The sequence below is a fragment of the Moschus berezovskii genome, chromosome 6, assembly GCF_049115385.1.
Source record: "Moschus berezovskii isolate FMDL1 chromosome 6, NW_MosBer_1.0, whole genome shotgun sequence".
Classification (NCBI taxonomy): Eukaryota; Metazoa; Chordata; class Mammalia; order Artiodactyla; family Moschidae; genus Moschus; species Moschus berezovskii.
In genome coordinates, this window is record NC_142465.1 from 58,843,994 (window position 1) to 58,859,115 (window position 15,122).

Genomic DNA, 15,122 nt, shown 5'->3' on the forward strand with positions numbered 1-15,122 from the left:
ATCACAGCAGCCTCTTCCCACAGCTCTCTCTTCAAATCTTACTCCCCAAGTGTGTCTCAGCCCAAATTCCATCTGTATTTAGTTGCTACCTTTCAGTTGAATTCCATCACACTGCTGGCTGCTCCTCTTGCCATTTTACAAATGAAAAAGAAATATGCTGTTATTCCAGTAAAACTGCAGTGGTTCTTAACCTAGGTGGTTTTGTTTCCCCGAGGATGTCTGGCAATATTTGGAGACTTATTTGGCTGTCACAGCTGGGAGGGTGCTACTGGCTTCCAGTGGACAGTGGCAGTGCCAGGACTGTGACAGGCATGGGAGGTGCCCAGAGCTCCAAATTTAAGGAGGCACTTACTCACTCTTAGGGTTATCCACACTCAAGATTAAAGTTCACATGACCCCGAGAGTGATTGCCTCCTTAAACACCATGGCCTACCTGCCTCCCTTGCCTCCCTCTAATCCTAGCCCTGGGTTGAGGCCAGGGCTGCCTCTAAACATCCCCAAAAAAGGAATTATCCAGTCCAAAATATCAATAATATTAAGACCAAGAAACCTAGATCAGTTTAAAGAATCTAAAAAAAATCAGGGTTGGAAACAGGATTCCCTCCCTTTTCCACTTTAAGTTACAAGTTTAAATGCACACCCTGTTGAATCTAACACCTCTAATAGTAAAATAATACCAAATTCTACCATTTAGCTTCAATCTGTTTTATTCCCAGGGCTTCCCATGTGGTGCTGGTGGTAAAGAATCTGCCTGCTGATGCCTGAGACATGGGTTCCATCCCTGGGTTGGGAAGATTCCCTTGGAGGAGGGCATGGCATCCCACTCTAGTATTCCTGCCCAGAGAATCCTCTGGACAGAAGAGACTGGTGGGCTACAGTCCATGGGGTCGCAAAGAGTCGGACACAACTGAGAAACAGCACGCACGCTCGAATTTTACTTCAATCCACATAAACTACAATGAAGGTAAATTAATTCAACCTTCTGCTTCCTGGCCTATGCACTTAGGCCTCAGTCTTCTCTCTGCTAGTGTATCTTTCACTCAACTATTTACCTCTAAGGCTCAGATGCAAAGCTACCTTCCCATCAACCTGTGACTCCCTTCTCAGATCTGTTTCTCTCTCTTGTGTAGCCTTCTTTGTACTTATATTACACTATAATCATTTATTTGTTTTTTTTTGAACAAAAAATCCATGACCCAACCCCCCCCACCCACACACACACATAAACATGCAAATACACACACACACACTCACACACTCATTTAACGTCCTTACGATCATGAATCAGATTTTCTTTATATATATATACATATATCTCCACAAAAACCTCTATGTAGTAGAATGCTTTGAGTAAAATACTTAATACATGCTTGAAATGAATTAGCGAGGAATTTATATACAATAATATTAATAATGCAGCATGAACCATAATATTTCCTGTTGATTATCTGAATCTTAACATAACTGCATTACTAGGCCTTGTTAAACCCGATACCAATTTTCTTCTCCTGACAGATGTCACCATCTATTTTTTTTTTTGGTCGTGCTGGGTCTTCATTGCTGCACAGGCTTTTCTTTAGTTGTAGCAAGTGGGGCTACTCTTCCATCTGGTGCGTAGGCTTCTCATTGTGGTGGTTTCTCCTGTAGCAGAGCACAGACTCTAGGGCATGCCGGCATCAATAGTTGCAATCAAAAGTCACAGCACAGGGGCTCAGTAGTTGCAGCTTGCGGGCTCCAGAGCACAGGCTCAACAGTCATGGTGCACAGGCTTAGTTGTTTCGTAGCACGTGGGATCTTCCCAGATCAGGGATCAGTGTCTCCTGCACTGGCAGGCAGATTCTTTACCACTGAGCCACCAGGGAAGCCTCTGTCTCCATCTATTTCAGGTTTGATTTCCCAGAATTCTTGAGGTTTATGTTCAATAGGTAACTGACTTGACATTTTGCTACAAACAAAAGCTCAGAATGGAATGTGTTTTCTTCCCAAAGGCTTATTCTAGCAGCAGAAGAGCTTATGTCTTTGCCTGAGCTATGAGCCTAAACTCAGGAAGAAAATAAATCCAATTCCTAATAACTGTTGAAGAAATAGCCTTGTAATATATCAAACTCTTCAGGAATCCAAATGGATGCAGTAGGAAAACACATTTCCATCAATCTCTACCTCACCCTCAACCTTAAAACTAGTCTAAATTTAAAATTTCTAAGTTTTGAATTTTAATCAAAAGTAAGCTGACTACCTAAGTAATTAAAACATAGCTATAAATATCTCCTGTTTAAAAAGAATACAGTAAACATACAGTCAAGTCTTCCAGCTACTTGTCCTCAAAACAAATGTATTACATTTTACGTTTTTAAGTATGTGACTTGACAAAAAGGAAACTGAAGGCCTTCCCCCATGGATACCAAGAAACCACTGATTTTAATCATTTAATCCTTTTATGAGAGAATTAGCTTAATGTTCAGCACCTGGGAAGGTACAAGTCTAAATTTACAAGTTTATTATGAAACTGTTATTGTGAAAAAATTATTGACGATTAAACGCATGTATATTCCATCAACATAGTAACGTTCAAAACTCGAGGTCACAAAGTCACTCTGTTAGGTTTTCTCATGGTGCTATCTGATTCTATGCTAGTAAGAATCATTTTCACTGTTTAGTCCATAGCCATCAATTGGGAGAAAGGAGCTGACTTATCTGGAGCATCCCAGTCTGAGCGGAGAAATCTCAATGTGTGTTTCACTCATTATGTAACAATCCTGCTATCAGAGGTTTCACCACCAGGTTTTTGCAGGTAAGGAAACAGATTCAAAGAGGTTTGCAAGGTGCCAATTTTAATAACACTAGTAAACAGTGTTTCTGAAGTATGATCTTCCAACTATGTCAAAATACTGTTCAATATTACATTTTAATCTATGAAAGGCAGAAAGTCTGCTCAGTTTGAGTGTTTCACTAGTTAACCAATATATGCCACTTAATGCTGAGCGCCAAGCAAGGACTATGAGCTTCTCTAAGAGGAAAGGCATCCCATCAAGGAAAGAGAGCACCACAGGGAGCCATCATTCTGTTGGAGGACCAGTGGTGTATAAAAAATGAAGGGGGACTGGTGGCTAAGCAGTGAAGAATCAGCCTGCCAATGCAGGAGACACAGGTTCAATCCCCGATGTGGCTTAAAACACACACACACACACACACACACAGAAATGATGCGTTTTTTCCTCACTACTTAGTGAAGGAGATAGACATATAAGTAGACAATTATAGTCAAATGTGCTAAAAGTTACAACGGGGTAGATTAAGTTCTTATGAAAGCAATACATGCTTCATATGGGACTGGCATGATTTCATAGAAGAAATGATAATTGAACTGAGACATGAAAGACACACAGTTGGTTTGAGAAGTAAATTCAGATATAAAGAGTAGAATGTTCAGAGGCATGATTCCTGATTTAGCTCACGATGACCCTGATCACTGGATACATGATCAGAAGGGGCAGGAATGGAGACTGAAAATATATGATGCTGGTGCTTGAGAGCAAAAGGAAAACAAGGAAAGATGAGGATAACAACAGTAAAGGGAGTTCAATATAGGTTTGGAAGCATGAGAAAAGGTATGATTAGATTTGTTTTTCAGTAAAATTCCTTTGATAGCAATACGGAGAATTACAAAGCAGCATAGAGAAGGACTGCAGCGTAGTTTAAGTGGGAAATTGTAAACATATGTAAAGTAGCAGCATCAGGAATGGGAAAAAATGATGGAATCAAGGATATAGCTCCAGTCTTAAGGGTTTGATAAAAACTGGTTGTACTAGATGGTAAGAAATGTCCCGAACGACCTTGGTGTTCCCAGTGTGGAAGACTGGGTGGTTATTAATGGGTCAGCAATATTGGTACAGTGTGAATGGAAGGACACCATACAGGCAATAGCTATGCAGGACTGCAACAAGAGGTCAGTCAGGGCAAGAATTGTAGACCAGAAACCACCAGCTTGTCACTGAAATTATGAGCAATGAAAGACAAAAGCAGAGGTTTTGGAAACAATCAGTGTTAAGTGACAGAAAAAGTAAAGCCTGGGAAAGAAACCAAGGCAGGGAGAAAGATTGTCTAAAGGTATATAAATGTATTAATAAGAGTGGGAACTGGGTAAACATGACAAATTTATCCAAAGGGAGTACACATGTTTAATTATAACTTCCTCTGAAGGTTTGTGGGCAAAACAATTTTTTACTTTAAGGTAAGAAATCTCTTCAGGAGGCTGAAGTTTCTCTCCAGTAAAGTTAATGACAAACATCAGACATAAAATAAATAAATAAAAACCAAAAGATAGGTACACACGATACACATGCATAGCTAATTGCATGATAACACAGTTTACAGAAGAAATGGATTTTCACTTTATAGCTCAGGGCTTCCCTGACAGTTCAGTTGGTAAAGAATCCGCCTGCAATGCAGGAGACCTGGGTTCGATCCCTGGGTTGTGACGATCCCCTGGAGAAGGGATAGGCTACCCACTTCAGTATTCTTGGAATTCCCTTGTGGCTCAGCTGGTGAAGAATCTGCCTGCAGTGCAGAAGATTTGGGTTTGATCTCTGGATTGGGAGGATCCCCTGGAGAAGGGGAAAGGCTACCCACTCCAGTATTCTGGCTTGAAGAATTCCATGGATTGTATAATCCATGGGGTCCCAAAGAGTTTGAGACAACTGAACGACTTTCACTTCACTTTCACCCTGAAATCTAAACAGTGGCCTACAAATTTTATGTCCTTCTAAAGGAATGCATTTCTAATGAAACATAAAAAAAAAAAAAATCAATGTTTTCATCGTTGAAGTTGTGACATAAAGCCATGGGATATTCTTTCTAGCTAAAATCATCAATTGTGCATAAATTCTGTTGGGTTCCAGGTCGATGTATGCAGCACAGCAAGATGTAAGTGATTGAAACCCATGTGGAAGTTCAAGATTGGCTTCCTTTCTAATGAGGGGAAAGTTTTATTTACAAGGTAACTCAGCAGTGAAACTGAAGTAATAACATGAATTAATTTATACATTCTTCATGTAAAGGTCGAGAACTTTCACGCACTCCTTTCCATGTTCTCCCGACTAGAAAAAAAACAATATTAAATAATATTTGTAAGTGTTGTCTCTTGTTGGTACACATTGAACTCCCACATAGCATATATTCAGATGGAAAGTTTAAACATATTTAACTCAGTAGCAAAGGAATTAAAATTCTCCTGGTTACAATTTATATCCCTTTTGCTTTTATCAGACTTGCTTTCCCGGTTTCTCAATCTAACCAAGTTGTCATCAGCTGGCAAAACTCTTGAATTCAGGAGAATTCTCTAACACACTGAGAGCAATATATCCATTTCTGTGACCACACTGGTTACTGGTAAGCAGTCAGAAGAATCTGGAACTTGTATTCAGGAATCCTATATTTGATTAACAGCTCTCTTTCCTGTGTATCTGTTATGTGATTGTGAGTCACTGAAAATCCCTCAGTTGTATTCATCTGTAAAATGGAGAGGATTATTGACCCACCTCACCGAATTAATGAGATGAATCAGTGAAAAAACTGGGTGGATCAGTCGTAAAAGAATATACAAATGAAATCATGGTTAGTTTTTATTTACCCTTGTGGCTCAGCTGGTAAAGAATCCACCTGCAATGCGGGAGACCTTGGTTCAATCCCTGGGTTGGGAAGATCCCCTAGAGAATGGAAAGGCTATGCACTTCAGTATTCTGGCCTGGAGAATTCCATGGACTATATAGTCCATGGGGCCGCAAAGAGTCGGACACGATTGAGTGACTTTGGCACATCACATACTCATTTTTAAGTAACCAAGGGCCTAGAAATAGCCCAGAACATAACTCCATGTACTAATTTGTGGGGAATTAGGCTGAGTCCAGACCTTTACTTTTATGTCACGTGTTTATCTCTTAAAAAACACACAAAACCACCAGAAAGAAAAAAAGTCAAAAACCAAAAACAAACTCAGTCATTTAAAAGGACAGAGAAAATGATTCGTTGAAATGTCTAAGGATTTCCTAGAATTATTCAGTCAAAGAATAAACTTTCTTCTATAAAATGTTTATGATTCTACTTCTATAATCCGTAATTACAGCTACTAATACGTTGTTTTACATCATTTTTGCTCCTCCTATATAATAGTGTTTCATACATAACAGATTGTCAACAAGTATATAACTGGACTTCTCTGGTGGTACAGTGGATAAGAATCTGTCTGCCAATGCAGGGGACACGGGTTCAATCTCTAGTCCAGGAGGATCCCACATGCTGTGGGGCAATTAAGCCCATGTGCCACAACTACTGGAGCCCACCCACTCTAGGACACTTGAGTCACAACTAATGAGCTCCTCTGCTCCAACTACTGAAGCCCATGTGCCTAAAGCCTGTGCTCCACAAGAGAGGCCACAGCAGTGAGAAGCCTGTGCACCAAAGAGTCGGCTCAGCTCCCTCAACTAGAGAAAGCCCACGCACAGTAACAGAGACCTAGTGAAGTCAAAAAATAAATAAACAAATGAAATAAGCATATGATTAATTGCTATAGGAAAATTTTCAGGTGTAAGATGCTACATAAGATATTTCAATAAATATCAGTCAATGTATTTTTTTTTAATCTATCTTTTTAGGTAACAATTCTACTATTCAAGTATGTTTGCATTCATGCTAAGTTGCTTCAGTCATGCCTGATTCTTGGCAACCCTATGGACTGTAGCCCACCAGGCTCCTCTGTCCATGTGATTCTCCAGGCAAGAATACTGGAGTAGGTTGCCATGCCCTCCTCCAAGGGATCTTCTTGACCCAGGGATTGAACCCTTGTCCTTTTTGTCTCCAGCACTGGTAGGCAGGTTCTTTACCACTAGTGCCACCTGGGAAGCCCCACTATTCAATTACATCTTTATATAAATGAAACAATATTAAAAACATTTTTCCCAAACTGACAAATTGTTTTGTTTCTATTTCACCGATCTATATTAGGCAAATTTGCTATTGCCTTTCTTTCTTTCAACCTGCTTCTCAGTGATGATGAAGGAACAAGCCTAGGTAGACCTGCTAGTTAGAACATACCTAGGTACCGCATGCTCCCAACCCCAGGCCACAGCCAGTTAGACCAGGGCTTACATCAAGTGAGGACAGGAAAGAAATAACTAATACTTATTGCTGCTGAGTCACTTCAGTCGTGTCCGACTCTGTGTGACCCCAGAGACGGCAGCCCACCAGGCTCCCCCGTCCCTGGGATTCTCCAGGCAAGAACACTGGAGTGGGTTGTCATTGAGTAGCCACTATATCCAAGGTACTACTCTTGCTTTTTACTCTTCATATGCAGTCACTCATTTAACCCTCATCATAACTATGAGGTAGGGACTATTATCATCACTCTCATTTACTGATGAAGAAACTGGCACAGAGTCATGAAGAAAGTTTCCGAGGATTACAAGGCTAGAAAGATTTGGAGCTGAGCTTCAAATCCAGCCAGTCTAGCTGCTTCTGCGTGCAGAACCATTGATCTAACCATTGCAGCATATTGTCCTTAAATAGTATACTACCATATTACCATCTATAGGTGAGGTGAAGACAAGTTTATCTTCTGTCTCAAGAATCTGAAGTGATACATGGAGAGACTGAGTCAGTTGGACGGTGCTGGACCCTGAAAGTGTGAGGTAATTTCGCACTGTAACAGAAAGGAAAATCAGAAGACTGTGGGGAAGATCATGCCTGTGTTACCATTCCAGCCAGACCTAACAGACTTCCTGAAATTAGCCTCCAAGAAAAATCCCCTGGGTTTCCAATTACTGAGTTTATTACTTAATTTGTACAAGTCTCTGTCCTTTACAGTGTAAAAATCCCTCCACTGAAAGCAACTAAAAAATGTACGTAAAAAAGGACAGAAGTTTTATGTACATAAAAGTAGCTTATTTTTTTGTACATACAACGAGAAAGAAAGTAAGAAATATCCAGTAAATGAAACTAACTGAAAGGGGAAACCAAGTGGTTAAGACTACTTTATTCAGGTTTCCTCTTGGGACATTTGATGAAATAGGTAGACCTGGACTTGAGATTTCACAGCCTTTGGGTGTTTGCAATAGATCACACAATCCAAGGTCAGCCAGGGATGGAAAGTGTAAAGGGTGATATGCTCTCCTGTGACCCAATAAAACTATCGTCATTGTACCAGAAATAAGTTTGCAAGCTTGCAATGCTGCACATACACACACAACACAGCTGGCAACTGCAAAGGAACCAGTCTGCCTCTAAATTTGGCACTGGTGATAGGGAACAAAAAAATATCACCTGAGGATTCGTGACCAACAGTAATCCCTCACATGACTTTGCCCTCCAATTTCATACTACCAAGGTGGTTCAAACATCTAAAAACAGCTTATAGTATTAGGTAATGTCCCTGACCCAGGAAAAAGGAAATACAAATTCTCTCAACTAGAAATCCAACTTAGTTAAAGTTTCAAATAATTCTCAAATGATGAAGATCCAACTGACACTCATTTGCAAGGCATTATTAAGCAAAAACCAGAACAAACAACAGATGTATAATCTGACCCATAAATACATTAGATAGCTAAATTAAACATATAAATTGAGTACACTTTAAATAGGAAAGGATTAAAATATAATTAAAGAGTAAGGGACCATGAAGAACTGTATAAGAACTAAACATTAAAAAAAAATTTTTTATCAAAATATAACTTACTAAAACCGAACAAAAGCAAAGCAAAGCAAATGGATAAAAAAATATAAAACTTCCAATAGTGGTTAGCTCTGGGAAGGGGAGGAGTAACAAGTGGATAATAATCAAAGAATGAGACCAGGAGGATGTATACAAGTAAGTTTAGATTTTTGTTACTATTTTAATTCTTGAATTGGTTGGTGGGTTTGTTAGTTTTAATTATATTAACATAATTAAACAGCTGTGAATGATGAGAGCATGTCACAACCTAAAGATTATGATTAGTCTTTAATTCAATTCTGAATACGTGAGGCCAAAAGACAAACAATATATCAGTAAATATTTTTAAATCAATTATAATAATTCACCACAATAAAGTAAAATTTTAAAATCATCTCAAAATTCTACCAAATTAAAAACTGAAGAAAAATGTCTTAACCTGGTATCTATAACAACAAAAAGCTAAACAAAAACCTGTAACATCATACTTAATGATAGCAATATCAGAGGTTAGATAGAATATGTGATTTTAAAAAAGCAACATACATAGCATCCTCAAGAAATAGTTCTTCCTTTAAAATATAACAAACTATATCAAATCCTTCATAGATTAAAAGCAAACAGAGGCCATGAAAGAAGACACGAATGAATAGCGATAAATCACTCTCATGAATTGAAAGTTTCAGTATCATAAGTAGATGCATGGATTCGACTGTAATGAAAAATCCCATTTTTTGGAACCTGAAAACCTGAGTCTAAAATGTATTGAAAGATCAAAGGCCAAGAATAGCAAAGTTATTTCTGAAACAGAACCAGAGGAGTGGTATGCTGCTGCTGCTGCTGCTAAGTCACTTCAGTCGTGTCCAACTCTGTGTGACCCCATAGACGGTAGCCGACCAGGCTCCGCTGTCCCTGGGATTCTCCAGGCAAGAACACTGGAGTGGGTTGCCATTTCCTTCTCCAATGTGTGAAAGTGAAAAGTGAAGTCGCTCAGTCGTGTCCGACCCTTAGCGACCCCACGGACTGCAGCCTACCAGGCTCCTCCATCCATGGGGTTTTCTAGGCAAGAGTATTGGAGTGGCTTGCCATTGCCTTCTCCAGAAGAGTGGTATGCGCATGACTAAATATCAAGGCTCATTATAAAGCTGTGGTGATTGACACTAGTGCCAGGACAGATGAATTCATCAAGGAATACCACAGAAAGTCAGGAAACACACACACACACCCACAAAGTATTTTAATTTCAAAACTGGTGCTATCAATCAGTAGGGAAAAAAAAAACTGTTGCTCTAGACCAACTCGTCATCCATATGGGAAAATATGAGACTAAGTTTTCCCCTTACATCCTGAAGAAAAATGAACATAAGGTGAACATAATCACCCTTCATGATAAAACAATGCCACAGCTGAGCTAGTTAATACAATAGTCAATTGCCACAAGAGGCTGTTTAAATTCAAGTGTAAATTAATTGAGATTAAATTTTAAAATTTAGCTCCTCAGTCACACTGTTCACATGTCAGTTGCTCAGTTGGAACATGTAGTTAGTGGCTACCACATTGGGCAGTGGCAGGTATAAAATATTTCCATCATTGCATACAAGTCTATTGGACAGAACCAAGAGACATCTACAATAGTATCTTTGACCTTGGGGCCAGGAAAGGATGTATTAAGCCAGGAATAACAAGTTAAACAAACAAAAAAGAAGGCAAAAATAACTGATGAATTTAGCTATTAAAATTCAGCACTGTTTAGCAAATGATGCTATATAGAAGATAAAAAGAAAGACTTAACTTGAAGGAAGGTATATATAATGTCTATATACACATGTAATTTATTTATATGTATACATAAAGAATACATGAGGTATATAAAGACTCTTCCTAACCAACAAAAAGATAATCATATAGAAAAATGATTAAAAGATATATCGGGTTCTCCATTCTGTTTGATGACCAAAATAAATACAGTCTCATTTATCCTATCAATATGTGAAATAGATTAGACTGAAATGTTTGACAAATTTCTGTGTTCTATTTTAAATCAGCAAGAGTAGGAGGGGGACAACATATTTTTCAGCCTAGAAGGAAGATTACACTGGTTTGAACAGCATCACAGCAACATATAAGTAGGCTGATAATAATGTTTGAACATGTAATTAAATAGATATTTCTAATGTTAGCTTATCCTTTATTAAAAGACAGTTCTCTAGCTTACTTAACAATTTACTTTACTTGAGCACACAGACTTGGGAGGCACACAGGCCATTTATGCCAGTGTAGAATGTGGTGGTAACGAGGGAATTAATTTCATATTTGTTTCAATCCAAAGAGTTGGAGAACACAAGATGTGTGTGACTGGAGGGTGGAATGGAAAATGTAGATAAAGTCACAAACATGAGGAAATACTGAAAATACAACTGAAATGAAATTTCCTCAATGCAAAGACAAATTTCTATCCCTGAATTAACATGAGTAGGTATTTCTCTGTGTACCATCCACTTTCTGACCCTTGCCCAAATGGAGAGACTAAAAAAAAAAAAAAAAGAAAGTCATACTTTCCTACCTTCTGTATAGAAAAAAGAATTTTTCATATTTAAAAAAAAACAAATTTACAAAACTTGTGTTTATGTACCTTAAACACTGAAACAAAACTATACTCATACCACATACCCAAGTTGTCTAATTTGAACTAAGTCTTAGTTTTAACCAAATTGTAAGAGAAGCAGTTAAGGAATTTTGGCCTTTTATTGTGGTATATTAAAAAACAACAAAAATACTAAACAACTTCAAAAAAAGTTTAAACTAGCTATTAATTAGAATCTCGATATGTCAAACAGTAACATGATAGCAGTATGAGTACATGCCAATGATTCTAGAAGTTGACTCTGTCTGCCAGAAAGAAATAAACAATGCAGAACAGTCTGCGTGTAAATTTCAAGAAACTATGATGTGATTTCACCTCTCAAGGTCCTTGTAATCTAAGAATGAGAGAAAAACAATTAGCAGCTTGGCAATTCTGATACAACTAAATAGCATTAGACATCTTCAAAGGAAATGGGACATTCAAGTCAGATTAAATATTAGAGGACATATAAGTATTGCTAGTCATAATTAGGAAGAGTTCATGCCATGAATCAGGATTATGGCCCCATCGATGGAAATGCATGATGGCTGATAACCTTAAATCTAGGTAAGGTTGCAGCCACCACCATCATAATCCACTCTAGAGTAGCAGGGCTTCAGCTTCTGGGCCAAGGAAATTTATTTATTAGAAAATAAATGTGTTTATCAGAAAGTTATTTATTAGAAAATAAATACAAATGTAAGTTGTTTTGCTAGTTGTTTTATAACCACAACAAACTAGTACAGCGAATGCCCTGTACAAAACAACACAATAAAGGTTCAAAGATCAAGGTGTTTCCTTAGGCAAGAATATAGACTTCAGTCTCTGGTATTTGAAATTTAGGCTGCAGTCCTTGTTTTTCAACAGATCTCTGACTATGTGGCACAGTCCATGCTTTTAACCAGATTTGAACAGGAGAACGGCCACTTGGCCTGGGAAGAAACAGATGAAGTGTTTGATTTCATGGATTGTTTCAAGGATTCCTTTACCCAGAGAAGACTGTAAAGAACATGGTGGTGTTCTACAATCAGTATGTGAAGCCAAGCACAAAGCAGCCCTAAGAACAGAAGAACATGAGGTTGGGAGACCCAAGTTCATGAATGCAGGCATGTAAGTCACATTGAAAGAAAACAGGTCTAGACTTGAGGGAGCTACACTGGAAACCCGTGGGTCAACCATGTGGACAAAGTCTTAAATGTTGTTGAAAAATACTGCTAAAAGTTAATCCCTCCTTTAGCTTAATGGGGCACCCCATTCCAGCTTAGCCTCACTGCTTCCGAGGATCCTGGGCAGGGACTATTTAATTACATATTCTGTCTCTATTCAGATTGATCTGTAAAACCAAATTACACTTGGGTTGAGCTTGTAAATATAAAGAGTGGGCCAACTGCACAGCTAAGGAAAGCCAATGAAAGGCTGTAGACTCGTGAAGCACAATTTTTTTAAGTAATATTATGAATAATAATGAAATAATATAAATATTTCTCCCAGTTTGGAGGGGGTGAACTTTTGTACATAATTTTATTTATGATCAATAATTTGATTCCCTTCTGAGATGTATTCTTATTGTATATTTTATTTTTCTTCCTCACAAAAGTTTGCCTCCTACTTCCTCCACTGCTACACATGCTCTGATTCATTTTCTTGTGAATTTTTTTTCTTTCTCTTCAAAGAAGACACACATGTCTAATTCAATACTGTTTTTATAGTAGTAAAATTACAGATATTGTTCTTTTTGCAAAACCGAGAACAGGAAGTGATCAGAAGGACCTTCATCATCAACTTCCCTAACTAATAAAAATGCCAAGAAAAATGTTATAACTTCTTGAACACCACATAGCAAAAACTGTTCTAAATCCATAGGTAAGGCACTCGGTTGATGCCTGCATCCTTAATATTAATTCCAATGCAGATCACATTGTACTGTCTTCATATGCAATTTTTTATAAACACATCTCTTTATAAATTCTGTAATTACTTGGACCTTTTCAGAAGAAAGGGTTTTCATATGAAGCAGTAAATAATTTCCAAGTTGATGTGTTGTGCTTTGCATCTAGGGTCCCAACTATGAATCTATAATAACACTCAGAGTTCTTCATGTAGGCAAAACCTAGAATAAAGTGAATAATGAAATCGATCTCATGGGCAGGTTATCTATGGTTGCAAAAAATCAAAATTCACTCAATTTAGTTTAAAGAAAGGGCTTCCCAGGTGGCGCTAGTGGTAAAGAATTGCCTGCCAATGCAGGAGACATAAGAGGCAGGAGTTCCATTTCTGGACCAGGAAAATTCCCTGGAGGGCATGGCAACCCACTCCTGTATTCTTGCCTGGAGAATCCCATGGACAGAGGAGCCTGGAGGGCTACAGTCCATAGGTTCGCAAAGAGTTGGACAGGACTGAAGCGACTTAGCATGAACACACGGACAGCTTTAGAAAAAGGGGAAGAAAAACAAAGACAGTATCAATACAGAACTCGACTGCAGAGTTGTTAGGCAGCTTCCTTCTCTGTCTGTATAGAGCTCTGAACGGTTCAGATGCTGAGTATAAGCTAAGAAATAAAATGAGGACTCCCAGGTTACAGTGTCTAGTCACAAATATTATCTCCATTATTTAAGATCTTTGTGAACTTTGTTTGGGTGCCTGGTTACTAAGTCATGTCCAACTCTTTGCAACCTCATAGAATGTAGCCCTCTGGATTCCTCTGTCCATGGGAGTTTCCAGGCAAGAATACTGGAGCGGGTTGCCATTCTCTTCTCCAGGGGATCTTCCAGGGATGGAACCCCTGTCTCCTGCATCTCCTGCATTGGCAGGTAGATTCTTTACCACTGAGCCAGGTTAAGAATCTGCCTGCCAATGCAAGGGACACGGATTCATCCCTGGTCCAGCAAGATCCCAAATGTCTTAGGGCAACTAAGCCTGGGTGCCACAACTACTGAAGCCCTAGCACCCTAGAACCTGTGCTCTGCAATAAGAGAAGCCACTGTAATGAGAAGCCTGCACACCTCAAGGAGAGAAAGCCTGAGCAAAGATCCAGCATGCTGCTGCTAAGTCACTTCAGTCGTGTCCGACTCTGTGTGACCCCATAGACGGCAGCCCACCAGGCTCCCCTATCCCTGGGATCCTCCAGGCAAGAACACTGGAGTGGGTTGCCATTTCCTTCTCCAGTGTGTGAAAGTGAAAAGTGAAAGTGAAGTCGCTCAGTCATGTCTGACTCATAGCAACCCCATGGACTGCAGGCTACCAGGCTCCTCCATCCATGGGATTTTCTAGGCAAGAGTACTGGAGTGGCTTGCCATTGCCGTCTCCAAAGATCCAGCATAGCCAAAGATAAATAAATAAATAAAAATTTAAAAAAGAAAAGCAGTAGCAGTACTATTCTTACAGTACTAAACAAGATACCACAGATGAAGTGCTTAGAATAGTGTCTGAGACAGTATGCATTCAATAAATGAAACTCATTATGATAACATAGTTGTAATTGCTTGTCCTGAGCATATGCTCCATCTCTCTCTGCCTGGCAGCTTCCTCTGTTTGCCCAGGCCAAACAGCCACTAGATCAGAGTTACCAATTTCTTACAACTTCTGTGCCCATGATTTCTGATTTCCTCAGCCCACATCACGTGATGTACACATGGTTATCCTCACTCAGTCAGTCAGTCAGTTCAGTCGCTCAGTCATGTCCGACTCTCCGCGACCCCATGAATCACAGCACGCCAGGCCTCCCTGTCCATCACCAACTCCCGGAGTTCACTCAAACTCATGTCCATCGAGTCTGGGTCTGCAGATTTCCTTAGG

At 39.1% G+C, this 15,122-nt stretch overlaps 1 protein-coding gene across 11 annotated transcripts in view; it reads right to left on the minus strand.

The window, feature by feature from the left end:
- Positions 1-15,122, minus strand: part of SLC16A7 (solute carrier family 16 member 7) — a 217,187-nt gene that overhangs the window by 176,688 nt on the left and 25,377 nt on the right. For 2 of the 11 annotated variants that reach the window (XM_055396364.2, XM_088837070.1), the window contains exon 1: positions 90-417. The exons of 8 other annotated variants lie outside the window; for them this stretch is intronic. The gene's annotated coding sequence lies outside the window, so the exon portion shown is untranslated. Of the gene's footprint in view, positions 1-89; positions 418-15,122 lie in introns of those variants that run through there. One more of the 11 variants, XM_055396362.2, reaches the window with a different exon arrangement.